This window comes from Halichoerus grypus, chromosome 13, assembly GCF_964656455.1.
Source record: "Halichoerus grypus chromosome 13, mHalGry1.hap1.1, whole genome shotgun sequence".
In the NCBI taxonomy this organism is placed as follows: domain Eukaryota; kingdom Metazoa; phylum Chordata; class Mammalia; order Carnivora; family Phocidae; genus Halichoerus; species Halichoerus grypus.
This window is the reverse complement of record NC_135724.1, coordinates 3,765,605-3,785,315: the sequence shown is the minus strand read 5'-3', so window position 1 is coordinate 3,785,315 and position 19,711 is coordinate 3,765,605.

The window sequence follows — 19,711 nt, the reverse complement described above, 5'->3', positions numbered from 1 at the left end:
AAGTAAAGCCTCGTGTCTCCGAGCTTGTGTTCTACGGCAGCATCACTGGTGATCTCCAGCAGTAAGTACGACGTCGGGAGAGCTCAGTCCTCTCCCGTGGGATGTGCTGTCGGCCAAGTCAGGGAGCCCGCGAAGTGTCCTCCGGGCCACGCGGAGGCCCGGAGAGCAGTCAGGGCGGAACCCACGACTGTCCAGCTGCCCTTCGGCGAGAAGGGACCCTGTGGGCCACAGCGGTTTGAGGACAGGAGAGAGTAACGTGTTTTTAAATTAAGCCTCAGGGAGATGGTGAATCCGCTTGTATTTGGCCAAAAATACTATGAAATTCTTCCAGCACATGGCTTGGAAATGTCTTAAAGTTTCAGCTGCTTCTTCTGTGCCAGGAACTGTGGGCTGACAGAGCATTTATAACGACAATATACGTACATTTTAGCGAAGTAAAGGCAAGATGGTTAAATCAGGGGTCAGTCAGTGATCAACAAATCTGGCGAACAACAGGACGCTGGGCCGCATGACCATTTTGGTGGCAGCGTCCGCCGAGTGTGCCCGGCTCAGTAGGACCTGTGGCTTCCCGGTGGATGCCGGGCGACAGCTCGCGTCCCGCCCCGGCGGCAGGTGTGTGGGGGTCCCGGGGTGGGGGCAAGTCCCCAGCTGAACCAAGGGCTCCCAGCACTGCTTTCCTGCCCTGGACGCACAGCGAGCAGCCCCAAACCGGAAGGAGGTGTTTGTTCAGTGTTGCTGTGTCTGCCATGGGGAATTGGGGATAACACGCTTCCCTTTGTGAAAACACTGATTTTTGTCAAGATATTTTAAAAAGTGTTCCTTTGGGGGAGAGAGTGAGGTAGGAAATACCTGCTGCATGTAGCTGTTCTGTGTTGGGTGGGGGTGGGTGGAATCTGGGAGCAGAGGCTTCTCTCAGTTTCCTTTCCTTCCGTGGCTGGTGTTTTGATTAGCCTGTCCTTTAGGCCATCATTAGCGTCTTTTGGGGGAAAGCGTTCAGTCCATAAATATGAAAATAAGCCCATAATTGACCCTTGGACTGAGTTTGTTTCCATTAGGTTTTGCCATTGAAAAAGGCTCCTATTTGGAGCGCACCGTGTGTGAGATAAACCGATGGTGTCCCCCCCAGTCTGATGACAGTGGCGGGCCCGTTCAAGGCACCATGTTCGGGAAGGGCGGGGGACGGAGGGAGGGGTGCAAGGATGAGCAGGGTTTTTCCTGCCCTGAGCACAATTGGGTGGAACTCAGAAGTGCCTGCCGAGCTCGGACCCACAGTGCTAATTAATGTGATGGTTCTGGAAGGGCCAGTCATGAAGGCCTATCGGCACGTCCTCTTTGGTGTCATTAGGGTCCAATGCAGATACACCTGGGGAGGGCCAGCGCGACGGAGCCCACGAGAGGCGAAAGACACAAAATAACCACGGGGAGTGCCGACTGGGCTGCCACAGCTCCTGTGGGGCCGGGGTCCTCTGCCTCGGGCTGCGGCGTCTGGGAGAGGCGCCCTGGCCTGGTGAGCCTCTCAGCTTGCAGACACAGCGTCCAGGTCTGCTTGCCACCAACAGGGTTTTTGTTTTTTCCCTTTTCATTTTCCCCTTTCTGGAATTCCCACCATTGCCTGGAAGGAACAGACGGCATGCTGATTGCATTAGGATTGTTTATACATTTAACTAGAAGGGGCGCACAGTGAGGAGAGAAAACAATTCGCTTTGAAGCACGGGAGCAGAGTTTAAGGCCTTGCGTTCATACCCTTCCCAGAAGCAGATCGAATGTAGGTTCAACGCCGGCTGGGAAGCGGGGAGGTGGCTGGCCCCACTGGGAGTCTGGACTCCTGAATATGCTCAGGCTCCAGAGAGACAGCAGGATCCCAAGCCTGCCAGACCCCGCCGATGTGCCCTCCACGGGCCTTCCCTGGGATACTCTTCGACAGTAAGACATCCTGGGTGCATCTTCTGTCCTATAGATCCCAGCATAGATTTTCCACCAGTCTGTGCCAATCAGGAAAAAAAAATACAGGAAGATGACTTCTTTAGGACAAGAGGGACACTTCTGTTTTTCTTCCCAAATCCAACCTCCCCTTCCTTCCTTGTCCCGGGACCTCCAGAACTGTGTTTACGTACAAATGTTTTGTTGCTCTTTAAAAAGGCTGACCTGATATACTCTAATTTGGGTGTGTCATGTCAGCAGAGACCCCAACCCACTGGTGCCGTGACCCACTGGCTGCCATTTTAGAGGCTCCTGACCTGGTGACCCTCAGACCAGTCGCTGTGTGTTGGGGGGTGATAAATGCACGAAGACAGGGTTCCACGCTCAGCTATCTTTAGAAACACTGGGCTAAAGACAGACAGATAGACTTATCTATGGCAGGATTCCTGAGTCTTTAAACATGTGCCATGAATTTCCATGTGTGCACGTGGCCCATCCTGTTGTGCAAGAAATTTTTTAAACAATATTTATTTGTTGGTAAAATATACATAACATAAAATGTCCCATTTTTGCCATTTAAAACCGTACAGTGCGGTGGCTATCTGCACATTCCCACTGTGGCACCACCACCCCCACTGCCCTCCTCCAGAGCTTCTTCATTATCCCAAAGTGGAACACGGTCCCTGTTAGGCAGCCACTCCCCAACCCCTCTATTCTACCTCCCATCACGGTGAATTTGCCCACTCTGGGTCCCGCATATACATGGAATCATGCAATCTTTGTCCTTTGTGTCTGGCTCATCTCACTTACCATAATGTCCTGCGGGTTCATCCACGGTACAGTACGTGGCAGATTTTCCTGCCTTCATAAGGCTGCATGATATTCCACTGTATGGATGGATCACACTTTGTATCCACTCATCCCTTGATGGACGTATCAGTTGTTTCCACCTTTTGGCTGTTGTGAATAGCGCTGCGCTGAACATGGGTGTACCAGTATCCGTTCGCGCCCCTGCATTCACTGCCTGGGGGATATACCCAGAGGTGGAAGTGCTGGATCGTAGGGCGATTCTCTGTTTATCAGGAGCCACCAACCTGTTTTCCACCCGTGGCAACACCATTTTCCATTCCCACCAGCAATGTGCAAGAATCCCAGTTCTCTACATCCTTGCCCACACTTGTTATTTTGGTAACAGCCATCCTAGTGGGAGTGAAGTGGTATCTCACTGTGGTTTTCATTTGCATTTCCCTGATGACTAGTGATGTTGAGCATCTTTTCATGTGCTTATTGGCCACGAGTGTATCTTCTTTAGAGGAATGTCTGTTCATGTTCTTTGCCCATTTTTGAATTGGGTTGGTTGTTTTTTGTTGTTGAGTTGTGAGAGTTCTTTATATATTTGGGGTATGGATTCCTTATTAGATAGCAGATTTACAAATATTTTCTCCCATTCTGTGGTTTGTCTTTCATTCTTTCAATTGTGTCCTTTATGCACAAACATTCTTAATTTTGATGAAATACAATTTATCTAGTTTTTCTTTTGTGACCTGTGCTTCTGGTGTCATACCTAAGAACCATTGCCAAACCCAATGTCATGAAGCTTTTCCTTTATGTTTTCAAGACTTTTATAGCTGTGGCCCTGTGGTGAGCTCTTTGATCCATTTTGAGTTAATGTTTGCATGTGAAATAAGGTAAGGGTCCAACTCTAGTCTTTTGCATGTGGGTCTCCAGTTGGCCCAGCACGATTTGTGAAGCTTGTCCTTTCCTCACTAAATGAGCTGAGCACCCTTGTTGAAAGCCACTTGGCCATAGGTGCAAGGGTTCATTTCTCAGCCCTCTCTTCTAGCCTATTGCTCTCTTGTCTGCCCAATGCCAGCACCACATTGTTTTGATTGCTGTAGCTCTGTAGTCAGTTCTTAAGTCAGGAAGTGTGAGTTCTCCAACTTGGCTGGTCGTTTTCAAGATTGTTCTGGCAATTCCCCAAAGTTTTGATTATCAAACACTTCTTTTTTTCCCTGGACCTATTAACATCTCTCAGATAAATAATCCATAGAACCAACCATTTTGAAAGTACTTTTTTCCAGCTTAGTTCTGATTTGTTTTTCTGAAGTCCTTAAGAGAACGACTGACCCAATTTTTGTTCACATTTGACATAAGAAAATAATGGTCCAGGCTGTTAAAAAAAATGCAGGTAAATTGAATTTCATTCTTGTCCCTGAAAACCCATTGCTGTGTAAAAACTTGAGTCTCCTATCATCCTTTCAGGTCTAGTGACTGAACTTTTCTGTGCCTCTCCTTCTCCTTTTTCCATTCGTGAGACTGGATGGCAGCCTGTTCAAGATGTTGTGACAATTAATGAAACGGAATCTGTAAAATGCTTTGAGTGCTTTGAAAGAAAAGTGTCATGTAAATTCAAGGAAAAGTACTAGTATAACTCCCGAATCAGTGCAAACATAAATTTTCCCCAATCATTTTGTGGAATGTTGCAGGTGGCACATTCCCTCTTCTGGCAATCCTGAGATCACCTGAAATCTAGGACGGGCACTCTTCCCTAACTTGCATGATGAAGTTTTGTTATGAAAAGCCTCATCTAAAACAAATCAAATGTAAACGCGCATCTGCTGCAACTTAGACAGTGAGCCCCAGGGGATCTCAGGCGGCAGCCCCCAGGTGTGGGAGAGTGTTTGTTCCTTGTCAGGCCCGCATGGAGACACAGCTCCCCCTTCATGTTTTCATGTGAATTTTTATTAATGTTACATAAATATATACATAATTTTTAAATGCACATAGTCCTATGGGCTTATGATGGGGAAAAAGTGCAATCCCTAAGTCACCCTTCCAGTGTCCTCATCCCCGTGACAGTGGGTTTTATTTTACACTCAGGATACTACATGATGACATCCTCCTGTGGACAGCAGCAGGGCCGTGTCACCACGCCCCGCACCATACCTTGCGTTGCTTACCACCATCCCCGCAGTAGAGGTGTGCTCTGTGTTTTGGTTAGATCAATGGTCCACTTTGCTGTGACTATGACTTTGCAAATATGTAGAGCTGAACCGTATAGCAGACTAGGATTACATTTCTTTTATTGTGCATTGTTTATTTTTCTGGTGTTAATTTTTTTGGGGGGGAGGGTGAGGCTTAAATTTCTATGTTCCTGTTACCGATCCATCTCCAAAGGAGTTGGCACAGTTGATTATTCCCATCTTCCTGATATATTTTCTTTACTTGGTTTCCAAAATGCCACGCTCTTGCTTTTCTTGCGTTTTTTAGTGTCCTTGCTGGTTCCTCCTTTCTATCTGGGCTCAAGTTCTTACAAGATATAGAAAGTAAACACAGGACCAGCTGGTACTGGAAAACCTCACCGGCCTTGGAGAAGGCAAACTCGGTATCCTCTTTTCCACACTACGGCTCCTATAGCCTGGCCACAATTATCAGTCTTTTTCAACTTATTCTTTGAAAAGATTAACCTAAAAGGTTTCATTGAGGAAAAGAAATATAGAAAGACTATTTGAGAAATAGAAGCATGTTTACATGCAACAATTTTCTTCTATGGGGCCACTGCCAGGGATGGGGGAGCTAGAGATATTTAGTGTTACACACACACACGCACACACACACACACGATTTATTCTCAACAAGGGTCACTGAGTGAGAAGTTAACACACAATTTCTATTAACACTAATGAGAGCCGTGAGTGTGTCTCCATTCACAGCACTGGAAATTTACCCCTTAGGGTCCACATAAATTTGAGCAGTTGACCATGTGAAATGTTCTTTTATGGGCAATAAGGGCACTGAGAAGCAGCTACATGTTTTCCTAAACCTGACCACCCACCAGTATATGTCTGCATAATTCTTCAATTTTTCTTCCTGGAATCCAGATGCAGTGAACACTTTGCTGATCTCTGGTCTCTCTGCAAAAGTCATGTAACAGTTGCATCTTTTGATATTAAATCTAACCTGGAACTACAATCCCTCCCTTTAGGTGATTTGATTAGGACTCTCCCAGCTCATCTAGAGCAGTGAACTCTATTCCTCTCTCCCAGTACTTTGTGCAATATGGAGAATCCTGTTTGAAAACGGAGGTTGTCACTATAAATAGATTCACACAGGCACTCGTGCAGGCATTGGCCGATTGCTAGGGAGAATGCTGGGCTTGTGGATTCTCTTTCCTTGCTTTATGTAAATGTAGAGGCTTATACCATTTAGTTTCTAATATATTTTGAAAGACCTTGAAAATTCAAGTCTCAACAGATAGGCAGCACCAGCCTACCAGAGTGCACCATCCCCAATGATCCAAATTCCCTATGTAATTCAGGCCAATTCCACCCAAAACAGAGCTCACCCAAACGCAGAACTTGGCTTGGATGAGTTGCTTCTCAATATTCAACAGATAACTATTAATCGACAGATAATATTATTATTTTTTAAAAGATTTTATCCATTTATTTGAGAGAGAGAGAGAGAGGGAGAGCACAGGGGGAGAAGCAGACTTCTTGCTGAGCAGGGGAGCCCGATGCAGGACTCGATCCCAGGAACCTGAGATCATGACCTGAGCTGAAGGCAGATGCTTAAATGACTGGGCCACCCAGGCGCCCCCAGATAATATTATTAATTACAAGAGTTTTTTGTTTTTTTTTTTTTAAGATTTTATTTATTTATTTGACAGAGAAAGACAGCGAGAGAGGGAACACAAGCAGGGGGAGTGGGAGAGGGAGAAGCAGGCTTCCCGCGGAGCAGGGAGCCCGATGCGGGGCTGGATCCCAGAACCCTGGGATCATGACCTGAGCCGAAGGCAGACGCTTAACGACTGAGCCACCCAGGCGCCCCTAATTACAAGTGTTTTTATATACTTCCCTTTCTATGAGGACATGTCCTAAGTCCCTCCCAGCACATGTTTGTGACATCTGGTGGGCAGGGCCAGGCTGTGTGGCTCATGGTCGACCCTCTGCATGTGTCTGTGGAGTGCTGGGTGAATTGCAGACATCGCCAACATCACACGAATGTTCTCACCCCGTCCAACAGCCCAGGACCAAAAGCCACTTTGGAGCCACTTTCTTGGTGACGTGACTTTCCCCACACTGTGATTCCCCCTGTGGCGTCTCTGCACAGTCTTTGTGGGGAGACAGGCTGCAGGGCTTTCGTGCTTTTGCTTCACTTTACATAGACTTCCAGGCCTCAAACCGAATTTGGTTTAATGCTAGTTTAGGGTCTTTTATATGATTTGTTAAGTGTGGTTCAAATTTGCAAATTCTACTTTAATAGAAAGGAGGAAGGGAAGAAAAGAAATGGACTGGGTTTAATCTTTCCCAAACGGATGCCACTGCATTCTGCTTTTTTGTCTGGGTCAGATGTGTTATTCCTATTTGTCATTGCGAGTGAGGAAAAAGGACCCTGGAGAGGAGACACGCCTCCCACACCCCCACACCCCCCAGCGCCACAAGCGTGGTGCTGAGGAGCGCCCCTCCACACGGCTTCTCTTTGATAATGACTTTTGTTCTGTTGCCACCCTACTAAGGGGCCTGGAGTTAGAGGGAATGGTGCTTTGGGTTCTTGAAATAAAACAAACAAACAAAAAAGAGTTAAAATGGAAATCATTAGGCTGTTTCCTTCAGTTTTAGGGGCTGGGCCTTCCCTAGGTCCAGAAAGGCATCCATCAGGGCGGGAGGAAGGCTCCCCACCCGGGCCAGGGAGGTGCTGGGCCCTCCAACAAGCTCATCAACTCCCTCGAGGGCGGGGCTTTGTTTCATTAATCTCTTAGGATGCCCTCAAGCCGACTTAGTTCTTTAAAATTTGATTTTGAAATAGTTTTTATTAACGTTTGTAGAAAAAAAAAGTTTCAATAGAGTTTATCGTAACAAATATTCTAACTCGCATCTCTTGGCCACTCAGCTACCTTGAGGAGGTGACCTCTGTTAGCAATTTTTTGCTTAGCCCAGAAGAGGCTTTTCCCAACTCTGGTTGACTTCCTTCTTCAGCAGGCTGGAAGTGGCTTCTGCCTTGCGCCCGCGGACCCTCCTGCTCCCGGGGGAGTAGATTTTGATTGGAGTCGGTGGCTGGTGCTCAGCAGTCCCAGATTTTCATGAAGGGTCCACTGAGCAAATAACACACACAGGATGTCTGCCAGAGGCTTCCCTGTGCTGGGCATTGTCCTCAGCCATCCAGAGGCATGATTTCATTCAATCCCTTCAAGAGCTCTGTGAACTAGGTACCGGTTTATATTCATATGACAGATGAGAAAAAACCAAAGGCCCTCCCTAGACCTAGCCAGGGAAGGTGACTTCCCCACGGTCACATGGCCAAGGGGGGGCAGAGGCAGGCTCTTCTGATGCTTATACTGAGCCCCTGCTCTTGACTCCTGGGCACATGGCCCTCCTCTGCCCAAATGCCTTACCATATTTGGTGGTCAAGCTACACATCCTAGGCTCATGTCTGAAACTTCTGGGAGAGTCACCCATGAGGCACAGTATCGGAATTCATGTGCTCCCACCGTATCTTTCATACAACGGACTGAGGATGTTCTTTCCTCCTAACGACGTGTGTGCCCTCTGACATGCCTTGGGAAGGAATGATGAACTATGTGAGTTTGATTCTCTCTTCCACGTCATGGGGAACCTTGTGGTCTGGAGCTCAGGGCTTGGAGGTGGGTGCAGCATCCTGGGGATTTGTAGGCAGGGGGAGAGCTGGCCAAGGCCAGTTCTGAGATGTCTCATTCAGGGAAGGCGAAGGCTCTGAAACCCAAGCCGGGCAGACAGCCAAGCAGGTGGCCAGTCTCAAAACTCCATGTCGATGTGGGGCGATTGGGTTGAAACCAGAACTGAGAGGCATGGAAGCAGCGGGGCAGTGGGTCTCAGCCCTGACACATAAGAGCTGCTGTATCTGGAGTGGGGTCCTCAGCCATGGCCAGGGAGAGGACTGATCTCCTCTCTCTGACACTGGCTGCAGGAATATTATAGGAGCCATGGAATAGATGGTGTAGCAAATACCAGCTGGTATTACCAGAGTCTGTGCGGACTGTGGCTTTGAAGTAATCCTTCTATTTTGACTGGAAAAAATTTCATATTAATGTGACATCTTATATTCATGGTCTAGCTCTGCATTGAGCTCCAAGACTTAATTGAATTGGAGGTCTCGGAAGAAAGCACCAATCTCAGAGTGGGAGCCCAATTACGGGGAGTGATAGTTACAATGGAAACCCGCTCAAGTGGAGTGAAGTCGGGAGTGGTGTGCTGTGATTCCGTCCACATTCCAGGCGGGGCATGCGGCTATGACTCAGGCTCCCCTCTGACCTGCCCCATGTCGGTACAAGCTGAATGAGAGAATTTCCCATTGTTTGGCTTGAATTAAATTCAAACGAGAGACTGTTGGAACAGGGGCTGATTTGGCAGTCTGTCTTTCCAGGATGTGTGGATTTGCTGCTTGGGTGCGAAGATAGGGCTCATTCCCTGCCAGAACTTTTGAAAAACAAATCTCAATGGTATAAGACCCACAAATCGGTTATAGACCAAATGGTCTTCTTTGGTGTGATATTCTGTAAGTAGAACAAGGGTCTTTTGGGGGCCTCTTTTAGTACACCAACTTCATTAAATGTGGGGAATTATAAGTCATTTTTAAAGAACTTGTAGATACTGCATACAGACAACTCTTCAGTAATCAACAGATGTATGGGATCTCTTCTAATCCTGCTGGAATATCTAATTTTTGAGTGGGGTTTTGGACTACTGCATTGTAAATCTATTCATCCCTCCCTCCCTCCATCCATCCCTCTAATCCTCCTATCCCTTTTCCTCTCTCCCTTTGTCTGTTCTTCCTTCCTTCCTTCTGTTCATTTATTTATGATCAGAGAGCCACACAGATCTATGGATAATTATGAGTGATAAGTGCCACCAAGGAGAGGGGCAGGCGCAATGTCATGAGAACCAGCAACAGGGACCTTTGTGAGGCTTCCCCGAGGAAACGATGATTTAGCCGAGATTTGAAGGCCCAAATAAGTAAATAGCAAACATGTTATCACAATGTTTGCCTTTCTTCTCTGCCCTCTTTGACTCCCTACTTCTTTGAATGCAGTTTAAGGGTGACCGTAGTCTGGGGGACTGCCCCTCTCCCAGCGACCCTTCCAATAACAGCAAGGACATCTCCTAGGGACCTGGGGGGCTGTACACAGCTCTGCTCCAGATGCGGGGAAGGAGGGAAGTAAATTCACAAAGAGCACCCCCTTCCAGGGAAAAGGGCTTGTGTGGGTGTGAAGCTTGTGTACCCCTGTATGTGTGCACACGGGTGTATGTGTGATGTGTACTTGTGCACGTGTGCATACGTGTGCATGCGTGTGCATGCGTGTGCACCTGTGCTGGGACACTGGTTTGCTCCCATGCATTTTCTTTTGACTCCTACATTTTACCTCCATTGTCATTATCACTGCTACCATTTATTTAATTTACTTTGCATGGACTTGGTTTATTCTTTCTCCTTTGCCTAGACTTCCTCTCTACCTCTTCACTTACTTAATTCCTCTCATCCTTCCAGTCTGAGTTCAGCACCGAATCCCCCTGGAAGACTTTAGGGGGTGAGTTACATGCAGAGCTCAGACTTCAGAATAGCAGGTGTGCATCCTGGGGCCTCGGGCAGAGTAGGGCTCGTGCACCAGAGTGTTCTGGGCGCTGCAGTCCCTTGCAGGTGCCCTGTGGACATTTAGTGGACGAATGAGCATGTGACATGAATTTTAGGAACATATTTCAGAAAGTACCAGGCTTAGTTCACAGGGCTGGAACTTAGGGCCTGAGGGTTTAGGCAGAGACAGTGAGGGGAACTGAGTGTGGAGGGAGTTGGGACCAGGCAGTGTCCGAGCAGATTCGTGGTGAAGTTGTTGAGGATGATTTCAGGGCCCTTCCTTACACAGTCCCTTCGAGGGCCCTGGGAGCAGTGTCTTCACATGGGTGTGAGATTCGTATTGAACAGTATTTTATTGTTTTTCTTAAAGAAGCTCCCCTTAATACTATAGAAACATAAAGACCCTAAAACCTGCCTCTGCCCCTTGTCAGGGCTATTAATTGAATCCTTGGGTGATAAGGATTTAAAGATGAATAGAAACAGAACGACAAAACAACAAAGATGCAAAACCAGTGTTCTGAGATTTACTACCATGCCAATATCCCTCCTTCCTTTTAGGGCGATTACCGTTTTAATCACGGGTAATGCTGCTTATCAAAACTTACTGTAAATGAGATTAACCCAGCAGCATGGACGCGGCTTAACATGCAATTCTTACAGAGTCTGTGATTCCAGGAGAAATTTCATGCTGAAGTCCACTTAGGGAGAGACCCCGTGAGAAAGGCCTTCAACCTCCCCCTCCCAGGCTCACTTCCCAGCCTCATCCCCTCGGCCGACTCTATCCCTCCCACTCACTGCCATCCCTCATTACACATTCCTTCCCGTATTTCCAAATAAATCCAAGATGAGGTCTGCTTTCCATCACATGGTTCTTGCTCCTTTCTTGCGGGCGGTTAATGGTCTCTCCAAAACAGTGACGGGTTTTAATTATCAAACCCACAATCAATTTTGGGCAAAGATTCCTAACAAAATCATCTCTTATGGGGCCTGCCAACCTGTGATCAATCTCTCTGCTTTGGGTGGTTTCGAGAACAATAAATGGGAGATTTTTAACCAATGCTAGGACCCATCAAGGATATCTTATTGGATTCTGCATGACTCTGGTACCTCTAAGGTTAATTATCCAATGCCGAATCACAAGTGCAAAGGAAATACTATGCTTGCTATGTGATGTTTCAAAATATACACATAGATACACATATAATATATATGTTAGGGTTTTCCCGAAAAAAGAATATTATAAATAAATATATGTATTTATATATATTTATTACATACATAGAACAGAATAGGATATATACATATTTATATATTATATATATAATATATATAATATATACATATATATTTTACATGTATAAAAACAGAATATGTTATATTGTATGTATACATATTATATATAATATATAGTAAATTTCTCTATATGTAATAGGAATATATGTGATAGGATATATATATACACATACACAAACACACACACACACACACACACACACAAGTATATATAATGGGGATTGGCTCACCTGATTATGGAGGCTGAGAAGTCCCATGATCTGTTGTCTGCAAGCTGAAGACCCAGGAAAGCAGATGGTGGAATTCAGTCCAAGTCCGAAGACCTGAGAACTGGGGTGCAGACAGCAGAAGCTCTAGTCTGAGCCCAAGGGCCCAAGAACCAGAAGCGTGGATATCTGAGGACAAGAGATGATGGATATCCCAGCTCAGGAAGAGAGAGAATTGACCCTTCCTCCACCTTCTATTCAGGACATCAGTGGATTGGATGATGACCACCCTCATCAATGAGGATAGCCTTCTTTATTCAGTATACTCATTCAAATGCTGGTTCTCCTCAGAACACCATCACAGACACACCCAGAAATAATGTTTTACCAGCTATCTGAGTATCCCTTAGCTCAGTAAAGTTGACACATAAAATTAACTATCACAGTATATATTTTCTACCAGCAGACACTAATCTTTCTCATTTTCTCCAAAGACCCTCCTACCTAGGTAGATGTCACCCCCATTTTACGGATGAGGAACTGAGGTATGGAGCCATGAAGTGGCTTCCTTGAGGTCACGAGCTCGCTGGGGATTGTGGGAGCACGGGCGTGAAGGCGGGTAGGTGCGACCACCCAGCCTGGGGCCTTTGCACTCTACCTGCCTCCCGCAGGGCTGGGTGTTCATGGTGTCTCCTTCTCATGAAATCAAACAGAGAAAGTTTAGTGTCAGGATAAATCCCATGCCAAGCACAAGAAAAAAAATTTCACTCAAAGGAAGCCTACTTAGATAGAGGAGCTCATAGATCACTACCCAGTCCCCAGGCTGCTGTGTACGGCCATGCTATTGACCCCTTGCACAACTCCAGGGGGCCCTGTTCTCATGGGTCATGATGGGCAGGGAGTCGCCTAGAGTCAAGGCAGTGACCCCTAACTAGTAACTGTTCAGACTTACTTTCTGTTTCTTGTTCATACTGCTCACCAGTGGTCCAGGCACATGATAGGATTGGAATTCCCAACCCCTTGGAGTAGACATGGCCGTGATTTGCTCTGGCCAATGGAACGTGAGAGGGATTACTGAGTCAGTTCTAGGCACAAGCTTTTAAGGGCTGGTACGTGATTCTCTTAGTTTCCCAGGGGCTGCCACAACAAAGTACCACAAACCAGGGGGCTGACACAACAGCCATGTATTGTATCACACTGTTCTGGAGGCTAGAAGTCGAAAGCAAGATGTCATCAGGGCATCACTCCCTGTGATGTCTCCAGTGGAAGGCCTTCTTCCCTCTTCCAACTTCTGGTGGTTCCCGGCACCCTTGGCATCCATTGGCTGGTAGCTCCATCCCTCCAATCTCTGTCCTGTCATCACATGGCCTTCTCCTCTGTGTGACTATCTCCTGTGTGCCCATGTGTCTGCACCTTCTCTGACCGTGAGAACTCCAGTCAGATTAGACTCAGGGTCCACCTCATCCAATATGATTTCATGTTCACTGATTACACCTGCACCAACCCAATATCCAAATAAAGTCACACTGTGAGCTGCTGGGGTTAGGATGTTTTGAAGGGCACAGTGATTTTCCACGATTCCTTCCCCCGGTGCCCACAACCAGCTCCACAAGGCTGTGTCCCTACATTAGGACAGCGTCAAGCAGACCCCCAAGTTGGACATGTATGGACACGAAGAAAACTTTCTGGAACAGCTGAGATTTTGGATTGCTTGTTATCGCAGCATTAGCCTAGCCTGTCCTAACTGATACCCTAACGTAACTTTTTGTTTCTAACTGTGTAATATCTACTAGCTCATTGTGTCAAGGTCTTCTATTTATTCTGCAATATTCATTCACTCCTCTTCCCACCAAGTTGTAGGTGTGGCTCACTCCTGCGAAGATCTGGCCACCAGGATGTGAGCAGAAGGAAAATGTGAAATTGCTTGTCCTTCATCTGCTCCTTCTCCTTCCTCTGGGTGAGGAGCCAGCTCCATCCAAGCAGATGAGCGCAATGCCGTGGGGGTAGCAGTGCCAGGAAGTGGAGGGTCCTGGTTCCGGAAGGACCCTGTAGCATAAAGACCCCTTCTTGGCCTGGATCCCCCAGAGACCCCCAGACTGCCACTTGAGGAAAAGAATTCCTGTCTTGGAGCCCTTGTCATATGTCTCCTTACTTCAGAGGCCTAGATTGGGCCCTAAGCAACACAGTCCAACGTGAAGAAATGGAAGTTCAGTTCACCTCAGCTAACTTCCTCCTCTTGACCTCTTCACAGTGTTCGTTATTTCTAGTATTATTTTTAGTTTTTCCTAGGGTTGCCCATGTGACTTCAAATAAAAACCTTTATTTCTTGCTCCATCAATGTGACTTCCTAATTTGTAAGATGAAGATAATAACACTCCTACCTTTTCTTTCACATCCTGTTCTCCGTCAGCTGCAATTTTATAAGGTTGTTAACATTTACATTATGTCCTACAACCACAAACAAATTTGTTCAGGTGGCTTCCCAAAGTTTAAAATGAAAAGGCTGTGTTTATGGGTTATATAAATAGTGCTCAATAAGGGCCAAGGAGAAAACGAGGACCATTTCCTTCTCTGCAGGTCCAAAGGGTGACTCCTGGACCAGCGTCAAAATCAACTGAGTTCTTAAATGATGTCAGGTCCCTAAAATCAAGTTAATTCATTTACTCGCACTTATTTATTACATGGGTATTATGGACCAGACACTTTTCTAGGCACTGAGAACATAGCAGTGGATAGAAGCGGCCCGGACCCTTGCCCTGTGAGTGTATACCCCATCGTGGAGAGGCGGAAATGAGACAGGATACATAAGGCGCCGATCTAAACAGACACAAGTGAAGCAGGTAAGGCGGATAGGCAGTGTGGGTGGGTATCGCAAGGTTTGACAACATCGCTGGGAGGGCCTCACCCAGAAGGCAGCACGAGTAAAGACCAGAATGAAAGGAACAAGCCGTGTGCTGATGTGGAGGAGGGACGCGCAGAGGGAGAGGGCAAAATAACTGAGACCATGAGAAGGGTCAGGTGTGCAATTAGGGTGAGGGGAGGACGGGTGAGGGCCCTAGGGTGGAGATGAGGGGCACTGATCCGTAGATCCATGGACTGTTGGTCCTGGGGTTGGGAGTGAAGGATGATCAGGGTTGGAGAACTGGAAGGAACGAGCTAGAGAGGCAGGCAGAGGTGGTCTGGAGGATGCTACTCAAAGCCGACATCGTGGAGGGTGCATAATTTGGTAATGCAAGGCCTGGGGAGTGAGCCAGTTAAGGCAGACAGCGAAGGTGGTCACTAGAGGAGACGAGGTCTGGAAGCTGAGGGGCCCGGGCATGGGAAAGGTCATCTCCAAGGACACTGGCCCCTCTGAGAACCATGACTGGAGTGAGATGGAACTCAGTGAGCTGGCCGTGATGGCGGTCAGTAGATGGCCGCCGGGACTTTCACAAGGAAGGGTGGCCAGCGCTGCCGTCTGAGGGCAGGAGGTTCGGGCTGCGTGCTGTGGCGGTGGGGGGGTAGCTCCTCCAGAGGCAAAGAGGACTCGCTCTCCACTCTGCGGCCGGGGGGCTGTGGGCAGCGGTGCTGGGGGCAAAGCCGGGAGTGGGGCTGATGAAGGGGCAGGTGGCTGCAGACAGGCTGAGGAGATGGGGGTTTGCTCGTGGCCAAGTGAGTCATGGGGTCACGGAGTGGGAGATGGGGCCACGAGCCGGAGAGGTCCTGCACGCCAAGCTGGCCCCACAGGTGGGTGCGGGAGGCTGGCCAAGCCGTAGGGGGGAGGCTGGGGGTCCGCCAGGGGCACGGGCAGCTCTAGGGTGCGCATGGGCCCTCGCTCACTGCACAGTCCCGGCCAAGTCACCGAGCCCCCTGGGTCGCACTGTCCCAGCGCATAGCAGGGATAGCGGTGGCCGCCTACCTGCCCGTGCTGCGCGATGGCATGGGGTCGGACCGGTCACCCGCAGAGGCCAGCAGGGGACAGTCAAGACCCAGGCTTTACTGGGAACATGGCCATGACACCACAGACCCCTGTGCTTTGTATTGTCCCTTTTTTGGGGTCCTTTCTTCTTTTTCTTAAAGTTTCTAATTGCTTTTTAAAAAACAGTAATTCAGAGTTGATGTTCTCCCCGCCCTCCCCGCCTTACTCATTGGGTGCACCTGCCACCTTCTTCCTGGGGCACAGGGGCCTGTGGTCGGGGGCAAGCCCGCGAGCCCCCTGCCCCTCTGCTCACACAGCAGCTCCCCTGCCCCTTCCTGACCACGTCTAGGCCTGCTCCTGCTGCTTACGGTACTGATGTGACTTAAATATTCTGGGACTCTGTTATACATCTGTGTGCAAAATGAATTAAGATTCCCACTGAATTAAGATTTACTAATTTGAAAAACTGATAGAGGCTGAGAAATATGTTGCTTCCAAACTAGGGGCCAAAACAACTGAAGAAATTATTACATCAGCGAATCCCACTCTCCCTCCCTCCCCCCTCCCCCCTCCTCCCCCATCCTCCTCCCCCCTTTGTCCCCCTCCCTCCTCATCTTTCCTTCCCCCTCTGTGCCCCCCTGCTCATCCCTCCTCCCCCCTCTGTCCCCCTCCCTCCTCAACCCTCCTCCCCCCTCTGTTCCCCTCCCTCCTCATCCCTCCTCCCCCCTTTGTCCCCCTCCTTCCTCATCCCTCCTCCCCCATCTGCCCCCCTCCCACCTCGTCCCTCTCTCCCTCCCCCTACCCTCTCCTTTCATCTTTCTTATTCTTTGTCTTTGTTCTTCTGCACTTTTACTCCCTGAGGACCTCAGCAGAGATGGGTGGCAATAATCACACATGGCCGTTCCTCCATCTGGACCTGAGAGCCTCCTGTTCTCTGTCATCACACTGGGGCAACCCTCTTCCTTAGGTTGTCCTACTGTGGTTCGAGGTGACCACAATGAAAGGCGAGGATAAGCCACTCTGGAGTCTGATGGACGCGGTCCAGACGCCAGCTAGGTCACCTGGCTAGCCTCAGTGTATCATCTGAAAAAGGGCAGCACCGTAATATTAACTCTCAGGGACGGGAGGACAACAGTGTTATGGAAAACCCCAGCTCTGAAGGCTGACACCCTGCCTGCATGCTGAACCGGCCTGCCTCTGGCTGGGTGACTTTGGTAAGAAACTCGCGATGCTGGGTCTTCATTTCCTCCAGAGCAACAGAGCCGGGAGAGCGTGGCAGGAATGAAGTGTGCCTGATGCAACGAGTGCCAGGGACGGTAGTCACGGTGATGGTGGCACACGTGGAAGAAGAGGCTCGAAGGAGGGGCACCTGGGGGGCTCAGTTAGTCCGAGAAGCGTCTGCCTTCGGCTCAGGTCATGATCCCAGGGTCCCGGGATTGAGTCCCCGCATCGGGCTCCCTGCTCGGCGGGGAGCCTGCTTCTCCCTCTGCCCCTCCCCCTGCTTGTGCTCTCCCTCTCTCTCTCTCTCTCTCTAGCTCTCTCTGACAAATAAATAAATAAAATCTTTTAAAAAAAAGAAGCTAGAAGGAAACGCTGTGCTGGTATTATGGGGAGTTTTGTTTTACTTCTTTAACGTTTCCCCACGTTTTACAGAGTGAACAGGCATAACTTCCTATCAGGAGAAATGTTATGAAAATAACAGTAGCCGCCATGTCTGCCTATCCATCCCCTTCCAAAGCCTACCCTGAACCCTCCCTCACTCCTAAAGCCTTTGCTTATTATACTTGAAGTTAGAAAGTAATGAGGTGTATTAAGAATCCACATTTATTTTAAACTTTTTTTTTTTTAAAGATTAGTTACACACATTTATGTGCTGCAGAGTATTATTCTAAAAGTTCAACAGAATGTTTATAATACCTGGGTGGCCAGTCTGTGCTCAGGCCCAGTTTGGTTGAGGGAAGAAGACATTGCTGTTAATAAAAAAGGCTTCCAGTGAAGTATGCTGGTTTAATTGACCTTCCCCCAATTCTGATCACTATTCAAATCCAGCAGAAGCATCAGCAGACTCTTTTCAGAGCTATTCGCTTTATAAATACGAAGTTATTTCTGTCTAAAAATATGCAAAATACATTAGAAGGTAATTGCAAGACATTCAGGATTTCAAGAAACTTACTTTGATGACTTTTAATGGCAAAATGTACTACTTCCATTGGGCACGAGTTTATTTTGTTAGTAATGCTAATTGTTCAAACAGCCCTAAATGGCTTGAAAAACCTGGCAAACACTCATCTAATACCTCTAAGCAGATGGACAAATTTCTAATTAACTCTAAATTTATTCTTGATCTCTCCCTTCTTTCAGAGAAAGGCGAAGATGGTGGTGTGCTCTGAACCCTCAACGTCAACCCCCCTTCCCCATGCATCTAGAGCAATGCTTCTCAAACTTCCCACGGACAAGGGTCAGCGTCATTAATTTTCAAAAATCACAATCAGATTGAGGATAGTACTGGTCTGGAACGTTTGCTTCATCATTTTTAAAATTCACAAACGGTAGTGCTGTGAAGATCGGCAGGGCTGATCATGAGCGATAAACACTTTTATTTTGTACGCTGCCGAGGTCCTGCCTGTTTTTGTTATTGTGGTGCCTTATTATTGTGGCGCTGGATGATCATGTTCTTTTTGTGGGTCACCTTCCCTCCTTTGCTTTTCTGAATCTTACGCCGATGTACTCTAAAGTCATTTTGGGATGAGTTTTTTCCATGTCCTTGGACCACTGACTTGGCTCTCTGTCGTGCTCGGGCCACAGAGACTTTGAAATGTTATCTGTAGGCTCCTCTTCTCTCTCCCTGGTTTCTCTGTACCCAGCACGGCTTTTCCACTGGGACTGCTGTTCCTTGCCAAGGTTGGGGTATCGCAGATGTAACCGCTCTTGGCCCGGTTCTGTGCACGTGCTCTCTCTACTCCCTCCACGCTGCAGCTGTACAGCCCCCGGACACGACTGAGTTGTCCTCAGCCCTCTTTGTGACCAGGGGAGCCCCACCTCAGCTCCTCGATGAGGATGATGTTCCTTCCCCGTCACCCATGGCGTGTGTTTGGTTCTGTTACTGCACAGGGGCTGGACTTTTGACTGCCTCGGAACGCTTCTGGAAGGGAAAATTCCTCCAGACCCACTTATTTCTTTTCTTTTTTTTTTTCTTTCTTTCTTTTTTTTTCTTTTCTTTTCTTTCTTTTTTCTGGTCCACAGTGCTGTTCATTATATATTTGAACTTGGCTAGATTTTTCTAGATTTGTTTTAAAGATTTTATTTATTTATTTGAGAGACAGAGCAAAATCTCTCAAGAGATTGAGAGAGCAAGTGGGGGAAGGGGCAGGGGTAGAAGCAGATTCCCTGCAGAGCAGGTAGCCGGACATGGGGACTTGATCCCAGGACCCTGGGATCCTGACCTGAGCCGAAGGGAGATGCTTAACCCACTGAGCCACCCAGGTGCCCCTAGATTTTTCAAAAATGTTTTAGGATAGACATGTAAATCAATGGAACAGAACAAAGAATCCAGAAATAGACCCCTCCTTCCGCACGTACACTCAACTGATTTTGAAAGCAATGCAAAAGCAATTCAAGGAAGGAGATATTAGCCTTTTCCACAAGTGGTGCTGGAGAAATTGGGCACCCATGGGCAAAAAAAAAAAAAAAAAAAAAAGAATATCAACCTAAACCTCTCATGTTGCACAAAAATTAATGCAAAATGGATCAGGAATTTAAATGTAAAATAAAACGTTTAGAAAAAAAA